Below are 15,054 nucleotides of genomic sequence, written 5' to 3' on the forward strand. Positions count from 1 at the left end.
ATCCTTTGCAGAGGAACTAGAACCATAAAACTTTAAAAATAAATAAAAGCAAATGCATAATAAAATGTACAGACATATAAACTTTACACGCTTTCAGTACAGTCTCTCCAGGCGATGTCCGTACCTAACACCCATCTCACTCCTCCTCCGCTTCTCTCTCTGGATCCTGAAGCTGGTGGATCGTAATATGGGAACTTTTAGACAGATGGCTGAAAGATAATGCAAAGAAACATCAACGTCTACATACAAAAACATGAACTCTATAATTCAGTGCTGAGTGAGGATACAGTGTTTTGGATCTCTAATTGACTTAAAACCTTAACAAACGAGACCCTGGGCAAAAAACTGACATTTCAAAGAAAATGTTCTCATTACGGGACAAATACGCTTTTACTTGGTTTACAATTATGCGTTTGATTAACTAGCAAGTCATGAAGAAACCTGCTTAAGGGTTTGTGGTCTACAAACCGTTTGCATTTCCTGCTTGAATAAATGTGATTACGAGGACAGGAGAAGCTGATCAGGAACGAATGCTGTTACTCTGAGTAACATCTGGCATCAGTTTGGTCATATTTCAGCACAAAATCAGAAGTATACATAATGATAACTTTTGTTTTACTGAATTTATGCAGGATGCATTAAAAAAAAAAGTAAATCTACAACGTGTTCAGATTACTGTAACAAAAATGTCTTCAATTATCACAATGGAAGCACGGTAATGGTCCTAAAACAGGCATCATACATTAAAGTCTTTTTGTATGATGATATTCCTATTGAAGTTCTCATTTTTAAACACCCATGATTTGTACTTGTCTTTAATGTATCTTTATTTAATGTGTATTTTTTATAAAAATGTCAGAAAACACTATGTTTTTAAATTTCAAACAAAAAATTTGTTTAGCTTTTGATGAGAAATATCCCATATTAAAACAACAACAACAAAAAACTGCCATAATTTTAAATACTTTTATTTCATACTAAGTATACTTCAAATCCATTAACATATCACTTGAGACTTACTGATATAAAATTACAATTACACTTTATTTGAAGTATTTCTTTATTGCACAATGCACATTTCTTAATATTTTGCCAAAAATGTGTTTTGATATCACCATTAATGATAGTATGATCTCGGTATGATATCAGTCTTTAAATGCAAGATATTTCAAGTGTACCTGAAGTATACTTGCAATAGTTCCAATCAAATATACTTAAGTGGATCTTTAGTTGGACCTCAGCACTACTTCTAGTCAAGTCCAAAATTAGTTGTTCAAATGTAGCATACTTTAAGTATACCATTTTAGTATACCAAAAGTACAATTGCAGGTTATGAAAATATAACTTTTAGTTTTTTCCCCACTAGGGTCAGTAAGACGTGTTTCAGTGAGTTTCACCATAAAACATGTAATAACTTATTTTTCTACCTGGTGGACTGAGGGGTGATGAAGACGAACTGTCGCAGACGTTGACGTTCTGAAAGGGCCACGAGCATGTTCATTGAAATGCTGCGATTATGCATGTCCTTAAAAATGCAAAAGAGCTTATTAAACACATGATGTACTGTATATGTAAAATACTAATGTTTGGCATGTCACATGTCCTCAATAAAGTCATCGCATAAAAACAAGAGTACATACCATGTAGACATCAAACTCGTCCAGGCACCGGAAAGGCGACTCTGTAATCTCCCAGAGAGCCAGAATGAAGCAGACAGTGGAGAAGGAGCGCTCGCCTCCCGAGAGGGAACGCATGTCATTGACGTTATTTCTTTCCTGACCGGGGGGTTTCACCTGAGCCGAAACAAGTAACATACATCACAAAAGAACCCAGGATGTTGTGCACTCAATTAACACATACATCAGAATCCTGAAAATATATTCACAATTTCCACACACCTGTTTTCAGCATTGAGTAAGGAATAATTGACGACGGGCCGTTGAATTATTAGAAAAATAATGCACACCCGAGGTGGTGATGCGGCCACGACGCGAAGCGGAGTCAATTATTTATCCATTTTTCTAATAATTCAACGGTCCGGAGTCAATTATTCCGCTTATACTACGGTTGCCACACCTCAAGACATCGATCAGATTATATATTTCAGGGATTCGTCCGGTTTTTCTACTTAAATCGCTATTGTGAGTAGGATTATTTCTTCCGCATCTCATCCAACGACTCTTTTGCTAGTTCCAAAACGTCATTTTAAAGCTGGCAATGGAGGCTTGAGCCGTTGATAGCAGACTAATGCAGTTAATAATGAAGTTATTAGAAAGAGAGCGAGAGAGACAGAGACACAGAGAAAGAGAAACAGAGAGAGAGAGAGAGAGAGAGAGAGAGAGAGAGAGCTTGTATGAATTAGGCTACCTCTGTGTGTCCCTCAACAGTGTTCTGAAGCACCGTCTCTAAACTGTAAGTCTGCTTTAAGATGCAGCGCTGTTATTACCTCGCTAGTGAGAAATGTCATGTGTAGCCTTTAAGTTGCTACACTAGGCTAACTGATAAAATCGTCAGGGCAGCGCTGACAACGATGCGAAGTGATATGGAACTGTAATGCGGTCAAGAAAGCTGCCTGGAACTACGTTCGCCGTGCGTTTCCCTGAAAATAATTGCACACCTCAGAACGTTCGTCAGCCAATCAGATTCAAGCATTCAACGGCCCCGTAGTATAATAATAATTAATGCTTCTTCAGCAGCAAATCAGCATATTAGAATGATTACACTGAAAACTAGAGTAATGGTACTGAAACTTCAGCTTAGCCTCACAGGAATAAATAGCATCTTAAAATACATTAAACTAAAAAAACTGCTTTTTTTAAATTGTAGTAATATTTCACAATAATACTAATTTAACTGTTTATGATCAAATAAATGCAGCCTTGATTAAATCATTTTCACAATCTTTAAGATATTATATGACACAAGAGATATTTTCAACGGTTTCATCCCATAAGCAGATTCAAACTGAAGTCAAAACTGCCTTAAACTCACTGCCTAACGTAACTTACAGAAATGGACAGAGTTGCATTGATGTGATCAAACATCATAGAGCCACAGCAGTTCAGCTGCATCATGAAGTTGTTGAAGTACAGCTTGCATCTCACAGAAAGTGACCTGAAAACACAATTCAACAGACGCCGCACACTTAAAGACTTTTAAACAGAAACAAAGGCTCCAACTGTGACTTAACGGTGTTATACTAAGTAAGTTACCGTCGCATTGATTTGTATCGGTCCTGACGGTCAATCATGATGTGGTCGAGACGATCAATAAACTTCCTGAGATCCCTCAGCTGGCTGGATTTGCTTTTGTAATTACTGTGAGCTTCTGCATACTCTCTGGAAAAATACATTCTTCAGTGGTTTATTTCAGTTCTATGTCAAAAAAAATACAGGCTTCATATATATGCTTTTTATTTCTCCAACATGCTACTTTTAATGTATTATATGTATATATATATATATATATATATATATATATATATATATATATATATATATATATATATTGAAACTGAGCTACGAGTTTAAACTTTTTTCACTGAAAATAATTTTATTAAATTAATTAATAAAATATATTATGAAAAAAAATCTAATGAAATTAGCTATCAGTTAAAACTATATCCTTAAAAATAAAATAAAAATAATAAATAAAAAATTTAAATTATATAAAATAACAACTGAGCTGAGTCAAAACTATTTATTAAAAATAAAGCTGTGCATACCGGATAACTTGTTCCTTGTCGCCATGGCTGCTCTCTTCTGTACTGATGTTTTGTCGCAGGAGTGTGATTTCGGCATCAATACCTCTGGCACTCTGACCTACCTGCTGTCGCACAGGACAGATCTCTTTGGCTTTGGCTTCACAATCCTACAAAGCAAACCATTTACAAACAATGAACAAGTCCAATATTTTGCCATACTGCTCTTTGGATGAAAACAATATGCACATTTTCTTATGATAAGGGATTTTATATATTACACTATATGATATGAAACACGTAAAGCAGTGATTACCTGTGCTTCTTCCTCTCTGAGTGACAGATCATCTTTCATGGCCTGAACAGTATCCTGATGATCCTCCAGTTTCTTCTCCAAGATCTTCAAGGTTTGATCAAGTTTACTGCACACAGCCTCTGCCTTAACTTGCTCCTCCTATTCAAGACAAATCCATCTTTCAATAAACACTATATTTATATATGTGTGTGTGTGTATATATATTTTTTAATGTTTTTTTTTTTTAAAGAAGTCTTTTACATTTATTCATTTAGCAGACGCTTTTATCCAAAGTGACTTACAGTGCATTACATTTTTTATCAGTATGTGTGTTCCCTGGGAACTGAACCCATGATGTTTTGTGCTGCTAACGCAATGCTCTACACCAAGCCTGCATTTGCTGGTTAAAAAAAACATTATTATTATCATCATGTTGAAAACAGCTGAGTAGAATTTTTTTCAGTTTTCTTTGATGAATAGAAAGTTCAGAAGAAAAGCATTTATCTGAAATTGACTCTTTAAATATTGATAATAATAATCAGAAATGTTTCTTGAACAATAAATCAGCATATTAAAACAATTTCTGAAGGATCATGTGACACTGAAGACTGGAGTAATGATGCTGAAAATTCAGCTTTGATCACAGGAATAAATTACATTTTAAAATATATCCACATAGAAAGCAGTTATTTTAAATAGTAAAAATATTTCACAATATTACTGCTTTTGCTGTATTTTGGATCAAATAAATGCGGGCTTGGTGAGCAAAAGAGAATTCTTTAAAAAACATTAAAAATCTTACTGTTCAAAGACTTTTGACTGGAAGAATATATTTCAGAAAACATGTTTTTATATATATTTAAATCTCAAATGTAAAATATTTAAACTGAGTGTTGCATTGTATACTGATCATCCAGCGCTGTCTCTCACCTTCAGTTGATCTGTCTCATCTGAGAGTTGCTCCATTTTATTTTTCACATCTGTATATTTCTGATTAATATTCATAAGCCCTCTCTCGTGTTTCTTTAACTCATCCTGAGCCTCTTTCACGTTTTTCCTCCCCGATTCAATCTTCTGTTCATTTTCTTCTTCCTGTACATTTGACAAATTGCCTATTATTCCACGTCACAAAACAATAAGCATCAACGTTTGCCTGGTAAATTCATAGAGACCTCACCAGGGAGCTGATGTCTTCAGTCTGTGCCTCTTCAATGTTCTCAAGCTCGGTTATGGAAGCTTTAACCTTGTTTATACTTTCCTAAAAAAAGAACAATTACAGCCAGCATCAACTACTGTATGCAGATATGTTTGGACACGAATATAGACTATAATATAGATTATATAATGGTGTAGCCTGTGCAGTTCAATACCTGATTGTTTTTGCAGGCCACGATGACACTACGCAGCTTCTCCTCCAGTAACTGAATGTCTTCCTTCACAGAGCCCAAGTGAAGCTGGAACCGTGAAAGCTGAGCCTGATTGTTCACCAGCTCTGACTCCACTCGACTGTAAATCAATAGAGATAAACACATATGTTCAAGCATAATTGCCCCGGTTCATGCCTTAAAGAATTGGGCTCCACAAGGGTTTGCATGAATTATCATCACTGTGTCCTGTAACATCTGCTTATGATCCTTGATGGTCGTTGGGACTTTATGTCTTAAGAGACCCTTTTAGACTTTTGATATTTGCATATAATTCACAGACATTACCCACATTCTTCTTTATATGGGTGCTAAATTGCCAATGGTTGTCCCCCCACTGTCAAAAAGATGCTAAACAGATCGACTATCTGTTCTCTCCATCGGACTTCAAACACATTCCAGAGAACTAAATGACCTTCGGTACCAGGCCTGGCTGACCAGTGCACTACCCCCATGATTACCAAACACATAACACACACACACACATAGAGACATTTTCTTTATTTAGACCATAATTAATCAGTTACAAATGTATCTGGGATATGCATGTGTTGTTTGTATGTTTCCTTATTATATTAGCCTAGTGACCACTCGTTATTCGTATTAGTAAGCTCTAAACACTCATATTCAGGTGTATGAATGTATCTATGGTTTAATATCTTTTAGATGTCTCTTTCTTGATATCAAAATGATCTGCTCTTTATTTCTCAAACAATGATGAGGTGTCAAGGGTGAGGTGAGGTGGCAAATGAGGTGTCAAGTGGGACAAAGAAACACTTTCCCGCTGAAACTATGTGCCTTGTTATTGGTCAAACTAACCAAAATGGGTGTTACAGGGAAACCAGATGAAACTTCTCCCACACCCAAAAGACAAAGTCTTCTCTTTACTTTTGGAGCCCTGGAGTCACCTTGGAAATCTCGCGACTCCCCTTTCGGGGGGAATCCGAGCGTTTGGCTGTTTTAAGTCCAGTAACTTTGTCGATTCACTTCGGACCAATCAACCCCTGGCTGGAATGACGAAGCTTTCACTCCTAAAGAAATTCATCAAGAATCTACGCATTATACATGCACCAGGACACTTTACTCAGCACCAATAAAACCAATGCAAGTAACCGCTTGTGAACTATTTAGATGCGCTTCTAGGCTTCCACCACTTTTAATTAAGGTCATGTGATTCTCTAATGGTTCTTAACAGGTTGTGTTTAGCTGATGTGTAAATCCTGGCATTACACTCTACTCTATTACACTAACACCCCCCCCCCCCCCCCCCCCCTCCATGCCTTCCTTGCATTGGCATCTGTTTAATGTGTGTATGTTTGTGTCTCATTAGATGTTGCCTGTTCCCCTGTAGTGTAGTTAAATAAACATCCATATGTATTCACGCTTGGTTGTCTGTGTCTGCTGCTCACAGAACGAGGTCACTTTAACGTTCTGGTCTTGTTGCATGCTCTGTGAGCAATGTATCAGTAAGGAAATAATTTTTCGTGGCCAGAGAAATCATTTTCCTTAGAGTCAATAGACGATTAAAACTGTCCGTACTGCAGACGAACAAATCATTTTATTGTACTATTAATGCTACAGATAATTCCTGAAGATGAATATATAATTGATAACAACCCGTTATGATTAATTATGTTCATCTCACTTTGAGCTAATTTGCTACAGTCCTTAACTTTAACTTGCTCCAGGTACAATCAGAGACAAATTGCTTGATGAAAGAGGATTATTCAGTATTTGTGAGGATTAGACTTGCCGTATTTCTGCCTCCGGGTCTCCACCAAGATATTGGGCCAGTGCTTCATGTTCAGGTGTGTAATAGCGATTGGTGAAGACCTGATCACCATCTGCAGTAAAGGCCTCACGACAATTCTTTGGGGGTCTCGACCCCTGCATGACCTTCCTCGCACAAGCTTTCTCCTGTTTAAAAACAAAAACAATATAAAATTAATATATTTTATATATTGAAATAATATCTAAAGATTAAATATACAGATAGATTGTGAAATATTATTACAGAATAAATAATAGTTTTCTCTTTTTATATATACGTTAACATAATTTATTCCTGTGAATTTTCAGCATCATTACTCCAGTCTTCAGCATCACATGATCCTTCAGAAATCATTCTTATATGCTGATTTATTATTCATATTGGAAAAGGTTGTGCTGTTTAATTTTTTTGGGGGGAACCTGTGATACTTTTTTTTCAGGATTATTTGATGAATAAAGAGTTAAAAAAAGAAATCCTTTGTAATAATAGTATAGTCTTTACTATCACTTTTTTTTCAATTTAACATATCCTTGCAGAATACAATAATTAATTACTTAATTAAAAAAATAAATAAAACTGACCAAATTGACAAAAATACTGACCCCAAACTTTTTAACAATAGTGTTTATTGTTACAAAATATTTCTATTTTGAATAACTGCTGTTCTTTTTCACTTTTTAACCAACATGAAATCATGAAAAAGTATCAGAGGTTTTAAAGAAAATATTAAGCAGCAAAAATGGTTTCCAACATTGATAATAAATCAGCATATTAGAATGATTTCTGAAGGATCATGTGACACTGAAGACTGGAGAAATGTATATTAAAATAGAAAACAGTCACTTTATTTTTCTTTGTAATAATATTTCACAATATTACTGTTTTTTGATCAAATAAATGCAGTCTTGGTGAGCAGAAGAAACTTCTTTAAAAAAACATTATGGGCCAGATTATAATAATATCAGCTTGCACCAGCGCAAACCCTCATTTGGTGTTAAAGAACTACTGTCAGGATTTACTAAAGCCAAGTAGTGGGAAATTAGCGCTGAAAAGGCGTGGACAGAGTTATTTTTGCCACTTTTTGCCATATAAAATACATTTTTGTCACATTATTGAATATGCATTTGTAGGAGTTTCCCTTTTGATCGTTAAATTTATGGGAGGAGACTAATTAAATGAATCACGCATCACGATTTAGTAAGATTTGCGCTCGTCAATTCACTTGTATTCACTTTTATTGACTTGCACTCTAACGCAAATTTGCCCTGTTTAGTAAATCTAGCCCTAAAAATGCCAAACTTTTGAACATATAAACTATCATTTAAAAATAAAATATAAATATTTACACAATTCTTAATCAGTTAAATGCAAATGAGGTCTTTTATTTAGATGTTTGCACCCCACTCGCTGTGTTATACATTATTATAAATGCTTTTACTTGTTACTATTACTTAACAACTTACTTTGATAATCAGAATGCTCTCAATGCCCCTCATGTCAATGAGGCAGTTTGTTATCACCGGGTTCTCCATATTGAGGCAGTCCAGCACAGTTGGAAACTCAGGATGATGGACTCCACTGACAAGAACACATAGAAACATCATGTTTACTGTACCCTCATAAGACCTCTGACTCCATTTCTGGACACAAATATTTCTTACCGGCCTTGCAGGTTATAAACTCTGTCCGTGAATGAACACACGATTATCTGAGGCCTGTTGCCTCTGGGGAAGTATGAGGACATCAGTCCTTGCAGGACGTTTTCGTCCCTGTAATTGTCACAGCAAAAGCTTTTAATTAAACCTCGTAAGCAACTCTCCACAGCCACGGCTAAACTGGGATCCTTTAGTCTGATGCATGCACCTGGTGATGAATAAAAAAAGATTATGAGTAATTCTTTGTAAGACTGAGTGAATAATCTGAAGATACGGAAGACCTCTCACCTATTGGTCCCACAGGTTTCTTGATGAATCGGCCCTGAGTGAAGGCTTTGTTGATGGACTCCAACAATTCTGGCATGTGATCGCCAAAGCGTCTCAGTCTGTTGGATCTGCTGGCCATTAGCTGCTTTTTTCTCTTCAGTTTGGACTCCAGAGAGACCTGGATGTTCTTTTCCTCCATGCTAAAAAATTAATAAAAACTGTAATTTATCAAAATAAAGATCATGTACAGATGGTTCTATATTTAAAGTGGTCATATCACACATTTTTGCACAAACATCTTTATCACATTTTAACAATTGGTTTTGCAACAGTTTTCATAATGCAAAATATTCTTTACAAAGGAAAAATTATGACAAAAATTTAGTGATGTCAAACGGTTAATTGCATCCAAAATAAAACTTTTTTTACATCATATATGAGTGTGTACTGTATATATTTATTATGCATATATAAATACAAAGACATGCATGTATATATTTATGAAAAATGTTGACTATATATTATATATATTTATATACAATAATATAAAAAACGTATATATTTTCAAAATATATACTGTATGTGTGTGTATTTATATATACATAAATAAACACAGTACACATACATATATTATGTAAACAAAAACGTTTATTATGGATGCGATTAATCACGATTAATTGTTTGACAGCACTACAAAAAATAAGTGGATTTTTTCACATTTTAGGTCAGTTTCAAGTCAAAGCCGTGCCACACAACATATTAAAGCCCTCGTGTTTGAATACACCTTGTGTCCCTCCACTTTCCCGTCTTCCTCTTCACTGTCCAGTCAAGTGCCATAAGAAATTAAGTTGCCAGTCTTTACCTCAGTTTATCATATTCCTCTCTTCCTTTAAGCAGAGCTTGTTGTTTGTCCTTAATCACTTGATTCAGAGTGCTGGACTCTTTCTCAAGCTTTTCCAGCTGCTTTTTGAAGGCAGATATTTTTTTTTGATGCTGTTCTTGCTCAGTCTCACAGCTTCTTCTGCCACTGCTAAAAATGTGACATTGACAGCGTCACCAAATTAGTCAGTTACTTTAAATACATTTTCAACCAAGTCAAACAAATGGTTTGCAAAAAATACTTAAAAAAAATTAATTAGAACACACAGCATAATATTAAACAATTTATCGGCATGAACAGCCTAAAATTAGAGGTGTTCCCTCAACAAATGGACTCACCCATTACTTATCTTGTGCATTCGCTCCTGAAGAAGGCATTGCTCCTTTTCTAATTGTTTCAATTTATTCTCAGCGCGGAAGTAAACCACCTGAAAAACCGGCACTGTGAAAACCTAAGAACTCTCTTTATAAAATATGCTAACTTAAAGCAGTAGTTCACCCAGAAATTAAAACCATGTAATCATTTACTCTCCATCAGGTCTGTTTAAAACCCATATGATTTTTTTCCTTCCATGCAACACGAGATTAGATGGTTCATACTGCTCTTTTCCATTCAAAGATAGCAAATGACTGGAGCTGACAAACAATCTGCATAAAATTTGTAAGCTATATTTGAAGTCTTTTGTCATTATTTAGGTTATCAATCCCTGAAAAGTTGCATCGTCCTCTTTTTATGCAGATTTTTGGTTCTTTGCTGGAGCTTCACAACCTCTGGTCACTTAATGCCTTCACTGCATGGGAAAGAGCAGCACAAACGCTCTTATGAAGTATTCCACAGAAGAATGAAATTGGTTGACATATTCCTTTAATAATAATAAAACACAACAAACAGGCAAATGTTGCTCACATGTAAATGTTTATCCTAACTGTAGAGAGATGCATGTCTTCATTTAAAATGAATGCAGTTATGACATAGCTTGAGATATTAAAGTGCATGTGTGAGCAGGTGTCTTCAAAAACTCTCAAAAGACTTAACAGTAACTAAAAGAAAGAGAAAACAAACAAATCTCACCTCCTGATTTTTCTGTGCTTTCGTTTTGACTTTAATTTCTTCCTTCATTTTACGCTCTCCTCTGCCAAACGCTCCTGCTCTTCTCGAAGCATGCAAACCTTCTTCTGAATGTCCTGCAAGCTCTTTTCAGCAGCGGTAACTTTGCTCTTAAAAGCAAAGAATATTTAGTCAAATGCCTACTAATGTTACATCTGGACAATACACACTTTACCTAATGATGTTTAACTGGTACTGACACTATCAGTGGTGTTGATCTGTTAAAAACTTCCCTGTTTACACTGCCGCTCAAAAGTATATAATAATTATGATTTATAATGTTTTTGAAAGATGTCTGCTTGTCCAAATCAGCATATTTCAACGATTTCTGAAGGATAACGTGACACTGAAGACTGGAGTAATGTTGCTGAAAATTCAGCTTTGCATCACACAAATAAATTACATTTAAAAACACATTCAAAGAGAAAATAGTTCTTTTACGCTTCAATAATATTCTCTGTATTTTTGATCAAATAAATGCAGCTTTGCTGAGCATTGGACACATTGGACACGCACAAAAAAAGTTGTAATATACCATAATAAAAACATAGTTCTGCCAGTAAAATTTCAGATCAACGAACATACCTGACAGAGCTGCAGCTTTTTCAATTTGTTCTATCAGTTGTTCAACAAGCCTCTCCTTCTCTCTCACCTACAACCAACAAACAGAGACACTGCTGAACAGACTCTCTAACGCAAGCGACTTTTCACACTTCAGCACTAAAATAACATACCAAACACCATGCCATTGTCTTTTTCAGGTCCTCTAGAGTCTGTCTCAAATTGTCAAGCGACGCCAAGCGTTCATATCTTTCTTTCTTTTGCAAAAATAACTGCCTGAGATCTTTAAGACACTAAAAATACAAAGATATGACCGATGTGTGTTGTTAGTGGTGACCGCCTGTATAAAACAGGCATTATGGGTTGTGAAGTATGAGAAACACTAATAAAGATGCTTGACTATTCACAAATCACCTCCTCTTGTCTTTCCACCTGTTCGCGCGTCAAGGCTTTAGTCTGCTTGATGTGAATGTAGTCTCTCTTCATTTGCTCCAGAAGAGTTGCTTTCATGAAAAACTTTAGGAAAAAAACTAAAAGATATGAAAAGTGTGAAAACAGTTCACTGTTCAGTTATGGATGGTATATATGAAAAATAAATCACCTTGTACTTGTCTGCTTCACTTTTCGAATGCAGGAACTGTTTGCTCATTTCTTGATTGAGTATTGAAACGGGATTGTCAACCTGTAATATGAAATTAATCCAGAATCAGAAATAAAGCGAGGTTTACTTTATACAACATCAATATTAAAACAACTAGTCTTTAAAGTTAGATTTAAAAATAATTACTTATCAATAACTAAAAGATTGCACTTAAAAGTCATATGAGCTGATATCTTTACTTCCACCAAAAGTACCTGGATGCCGAAATGGTCCAATATAGCAGTTAACTCTTCCTTCTTTGTGGAAATGACATGACCTAAAAATAGAGCATCTAAATATATATGAGAAAGTCCTGTTTCTGATATTACCTGTGATCTGAGAGGAAGTCATGATATTACCGGTTTTATTCTTGATTTTACAAGTCCTGCAACCGTCGCTTGTGATCCGCTGCTCAATGCAGATGCTATCTCCATAAATGTCACCTTTATAGGGGTCGTTTCCTCTGTTTTTTAATTTCATTTTAATGTCTGCAAAACTGTAAACAAAAGGATCAAAAATCTTATCTTATGAAGAGATACTACTGCATTTTGTATCCTAAAAATACTAACCTCTCTCCATATTTCACAAAGCCCTTCAGAGATGTTCCTCTGTTGGTTATGGTTGCTTTTCCACCAAGACCCACTATAAGAGCTGTCAGAATGGCACTTTTCCCAGCTTAGATAAAAAAATGCATACAGTACATTGAGAAAAGACCCACATTGTTAATACTTTCATATTCAGGGTCCACTACTAAAAATCATACAGTGATTTAAATTTAGTTACTGTATATTAGCATAATCAAAATAAAAACTAATTATTATTTAATAATTAAACTGAAGTGTGTATCAGCTTAGGCTTTGTTTTTCAGGCTTTTGAAGTTAAAAATGTTAAGAAACATTTATTTATACACTGTCAGTCAAAGGTTTGGACACACTGACCCATTATTTGCTGCAAGTATTTTGCACATTTTAGAGTGCATAACTTTTCCATCAGTATCCACCCAAACAACAGCCATTTTTGTGGTGGGGTCAATTTAGCACACACTCAATTCTCAAACTGCTTGAACTAATGGTTAAACTATTTATTTATTCATGAAATTGAGAATATTTTTTATTTGGAGTCATTAACGTGCAAAAAATAAAAAGTCCCACACATATATGTGTTTAGGAATGGCTGTATACATTCCCAAACTGACCCTCACTTTTTCCATGCAATTTTCATGACTAAAGAGTCAGGCAAAAAAAGAAAAGAGTATCTTTATTGTCAAACACTAAAATATAAATACATGAGAAATTAAATAAATTGCTCTCAACTTGAAATTGTGTCTCATCTTATGATTCATGCAAGGAAAATTCACTCGTTCTTTATCTAGTTGAGTTTCAGTCAACAAAATATGGTTGTTTTTTGGTAGTTCATTTTTTGGATCTCAATTACTAAACAGAAAAGCAGTGTGAAAAACTCATTTTATCATTTAGCTTTTTTTATTTTTAAAGAAAAATAATAAAAACTAAGAGCAAGTACAAATAGCAATAAATACTAGCACATTTAAACTAAGTACTAATAATGTTAAATACTATTTATACATTTGCACCTCAGAGGTTTTCTATGAATCTTTAGTGTTTTTTATTGTGTTGATTTTTGGCAAATTGCAGGGAAACCAACGTGGGTCAGTTATTCAATTTCAATGAGCTTTCCTGTAGCTCAAATAGTAGAGCATGGCGCTAGCAACGGCAAGGTCATGGGTTCAATTCCCAGGGAAAGCAAGAGCTGATAAACTGTAACTTGAATGCAATGCAAGTCGCTTTGGATAAAAGCATCTGCTAAATGCATAAATGTAAATTTGATCCCAAGACCGTTTTTGAACACAACAGCTGAACACCAACATTTTTTGTAAAAAATCTCATATGCATGTATAATTTATTTTAAATTTTTGTGTTTGACTGGTAATGCAAATCATGAATCTTTTATTAATTCAATTCAATTAAAACAAATACTTACTTCCATTGATCCCAACAATGAAGTTTACATTTGGTCCAAATTTGAAAGGTCCAAGCAAATGGTGGCTCATAAAGTTCCTCAAAGTGATACTTTCTATCACGCCGATATCTCCCACGCTCTGGAACAGCACAAGATGTTATTTAAACCAGAACTGTAGCTATAACATTTAGTGATGTTATGTTATGTATTCAGCAAATCAATAAACTGACCGAAGCAGAGAGTGACTGATCTTCATCCTCCTCCTCATCCTCAACATGTGTTTTACCATCTGTCCTAGGAGTCTTAGATGGTTTCACAACATTGTGGACACAAGACTTCCTCTTATTCATGGCAGAAAGATGCCCAGCCTAGAAGAAAGGAGCACAGAAACACATCAGCATGCATCTGGAAGCATTTCTAAAGTGCTGTCAAACACAATTTATCTGCTTAACTTCTGCACAGTTCAATGAAACATGATATTTTAAGCATGGAAGTTCATAGTTGATGTAAGAAGCTACTTTACAAAGTCACTGCATTAATAAGCACATTTACTGCATCACAAAGAGCAACAATAGATGTGTTTGCGAGCATGCCACTAACAGCTACGCTGACATAAGTCATCTGCCGCAGATGAACAGGTTTACAGTACAGTACTGTACATTAGAATCCAGTACGGACGCAGTTTAACAGCGCAGAAGCTGTATTAAATTAATCATGTGTATGATAGCACTTACCCATTCCTCTGCATCTGGAAAGTGACTTCCTGGTTGACCGATG

At 35.2% G+C, this 15,054-nt stretch overlaps 1 pseudogene across 1 annotated transcript; it reads right to left on the bottom strand.

Annotated features, from left to right (window-relative positions):
• On the bottom strand, positions 1–14,640 carry LOC306885891 (structural maintenance of chromosomes protein 6-like; annotated as a pseudogene). Its single transcript, XR_013785951.1, has 26 exons — positions 14,508–14,640; positions 14,299–14,416; positions 12,870–12,975; positions 12,660–12,796; positions 12,516–12,577; positions 12,262–12,342; positions 12,075–12,176; positions 11,834–11,953; positions 11,685–11,751; positions 11,064–11,209; positions 10,331–10,419; positions 9,975–10,133; positions 9,134–9,312; positions 8,852–9,053; positions 8,654–8,768; positions 7,173–7,336; positions 5,366–5,501; positions 5,173–5,253; positions 4,926–5,087; positions 4,017–4,154; positions 3,725–3,870; positions 3,213–3,338; positions 3,009–3,114; positions 1,641–1,793; positions 1,428–1,525; positions 1–209 (listed from the first exon to the last, which is right to left on the bottom strand). The product of XR_013785951.1 is annotated as a structural maintenance of chromosomes protein 6-like (transcript).
• Between the last annotated feature and the right edge of the window lie 414 nt (positions 14,641–15,054).

This window comes from Barbus barbus (genome assembly GCF_936440315.1).
Source record: "Barbus barbus genome assembly, chromosome: 20".
NCBI lineage: Eukaryota > Metazoa > Chordata > Actinopteri > Cypriniformes > Cyprinidae > Barbus > Barbus barbus.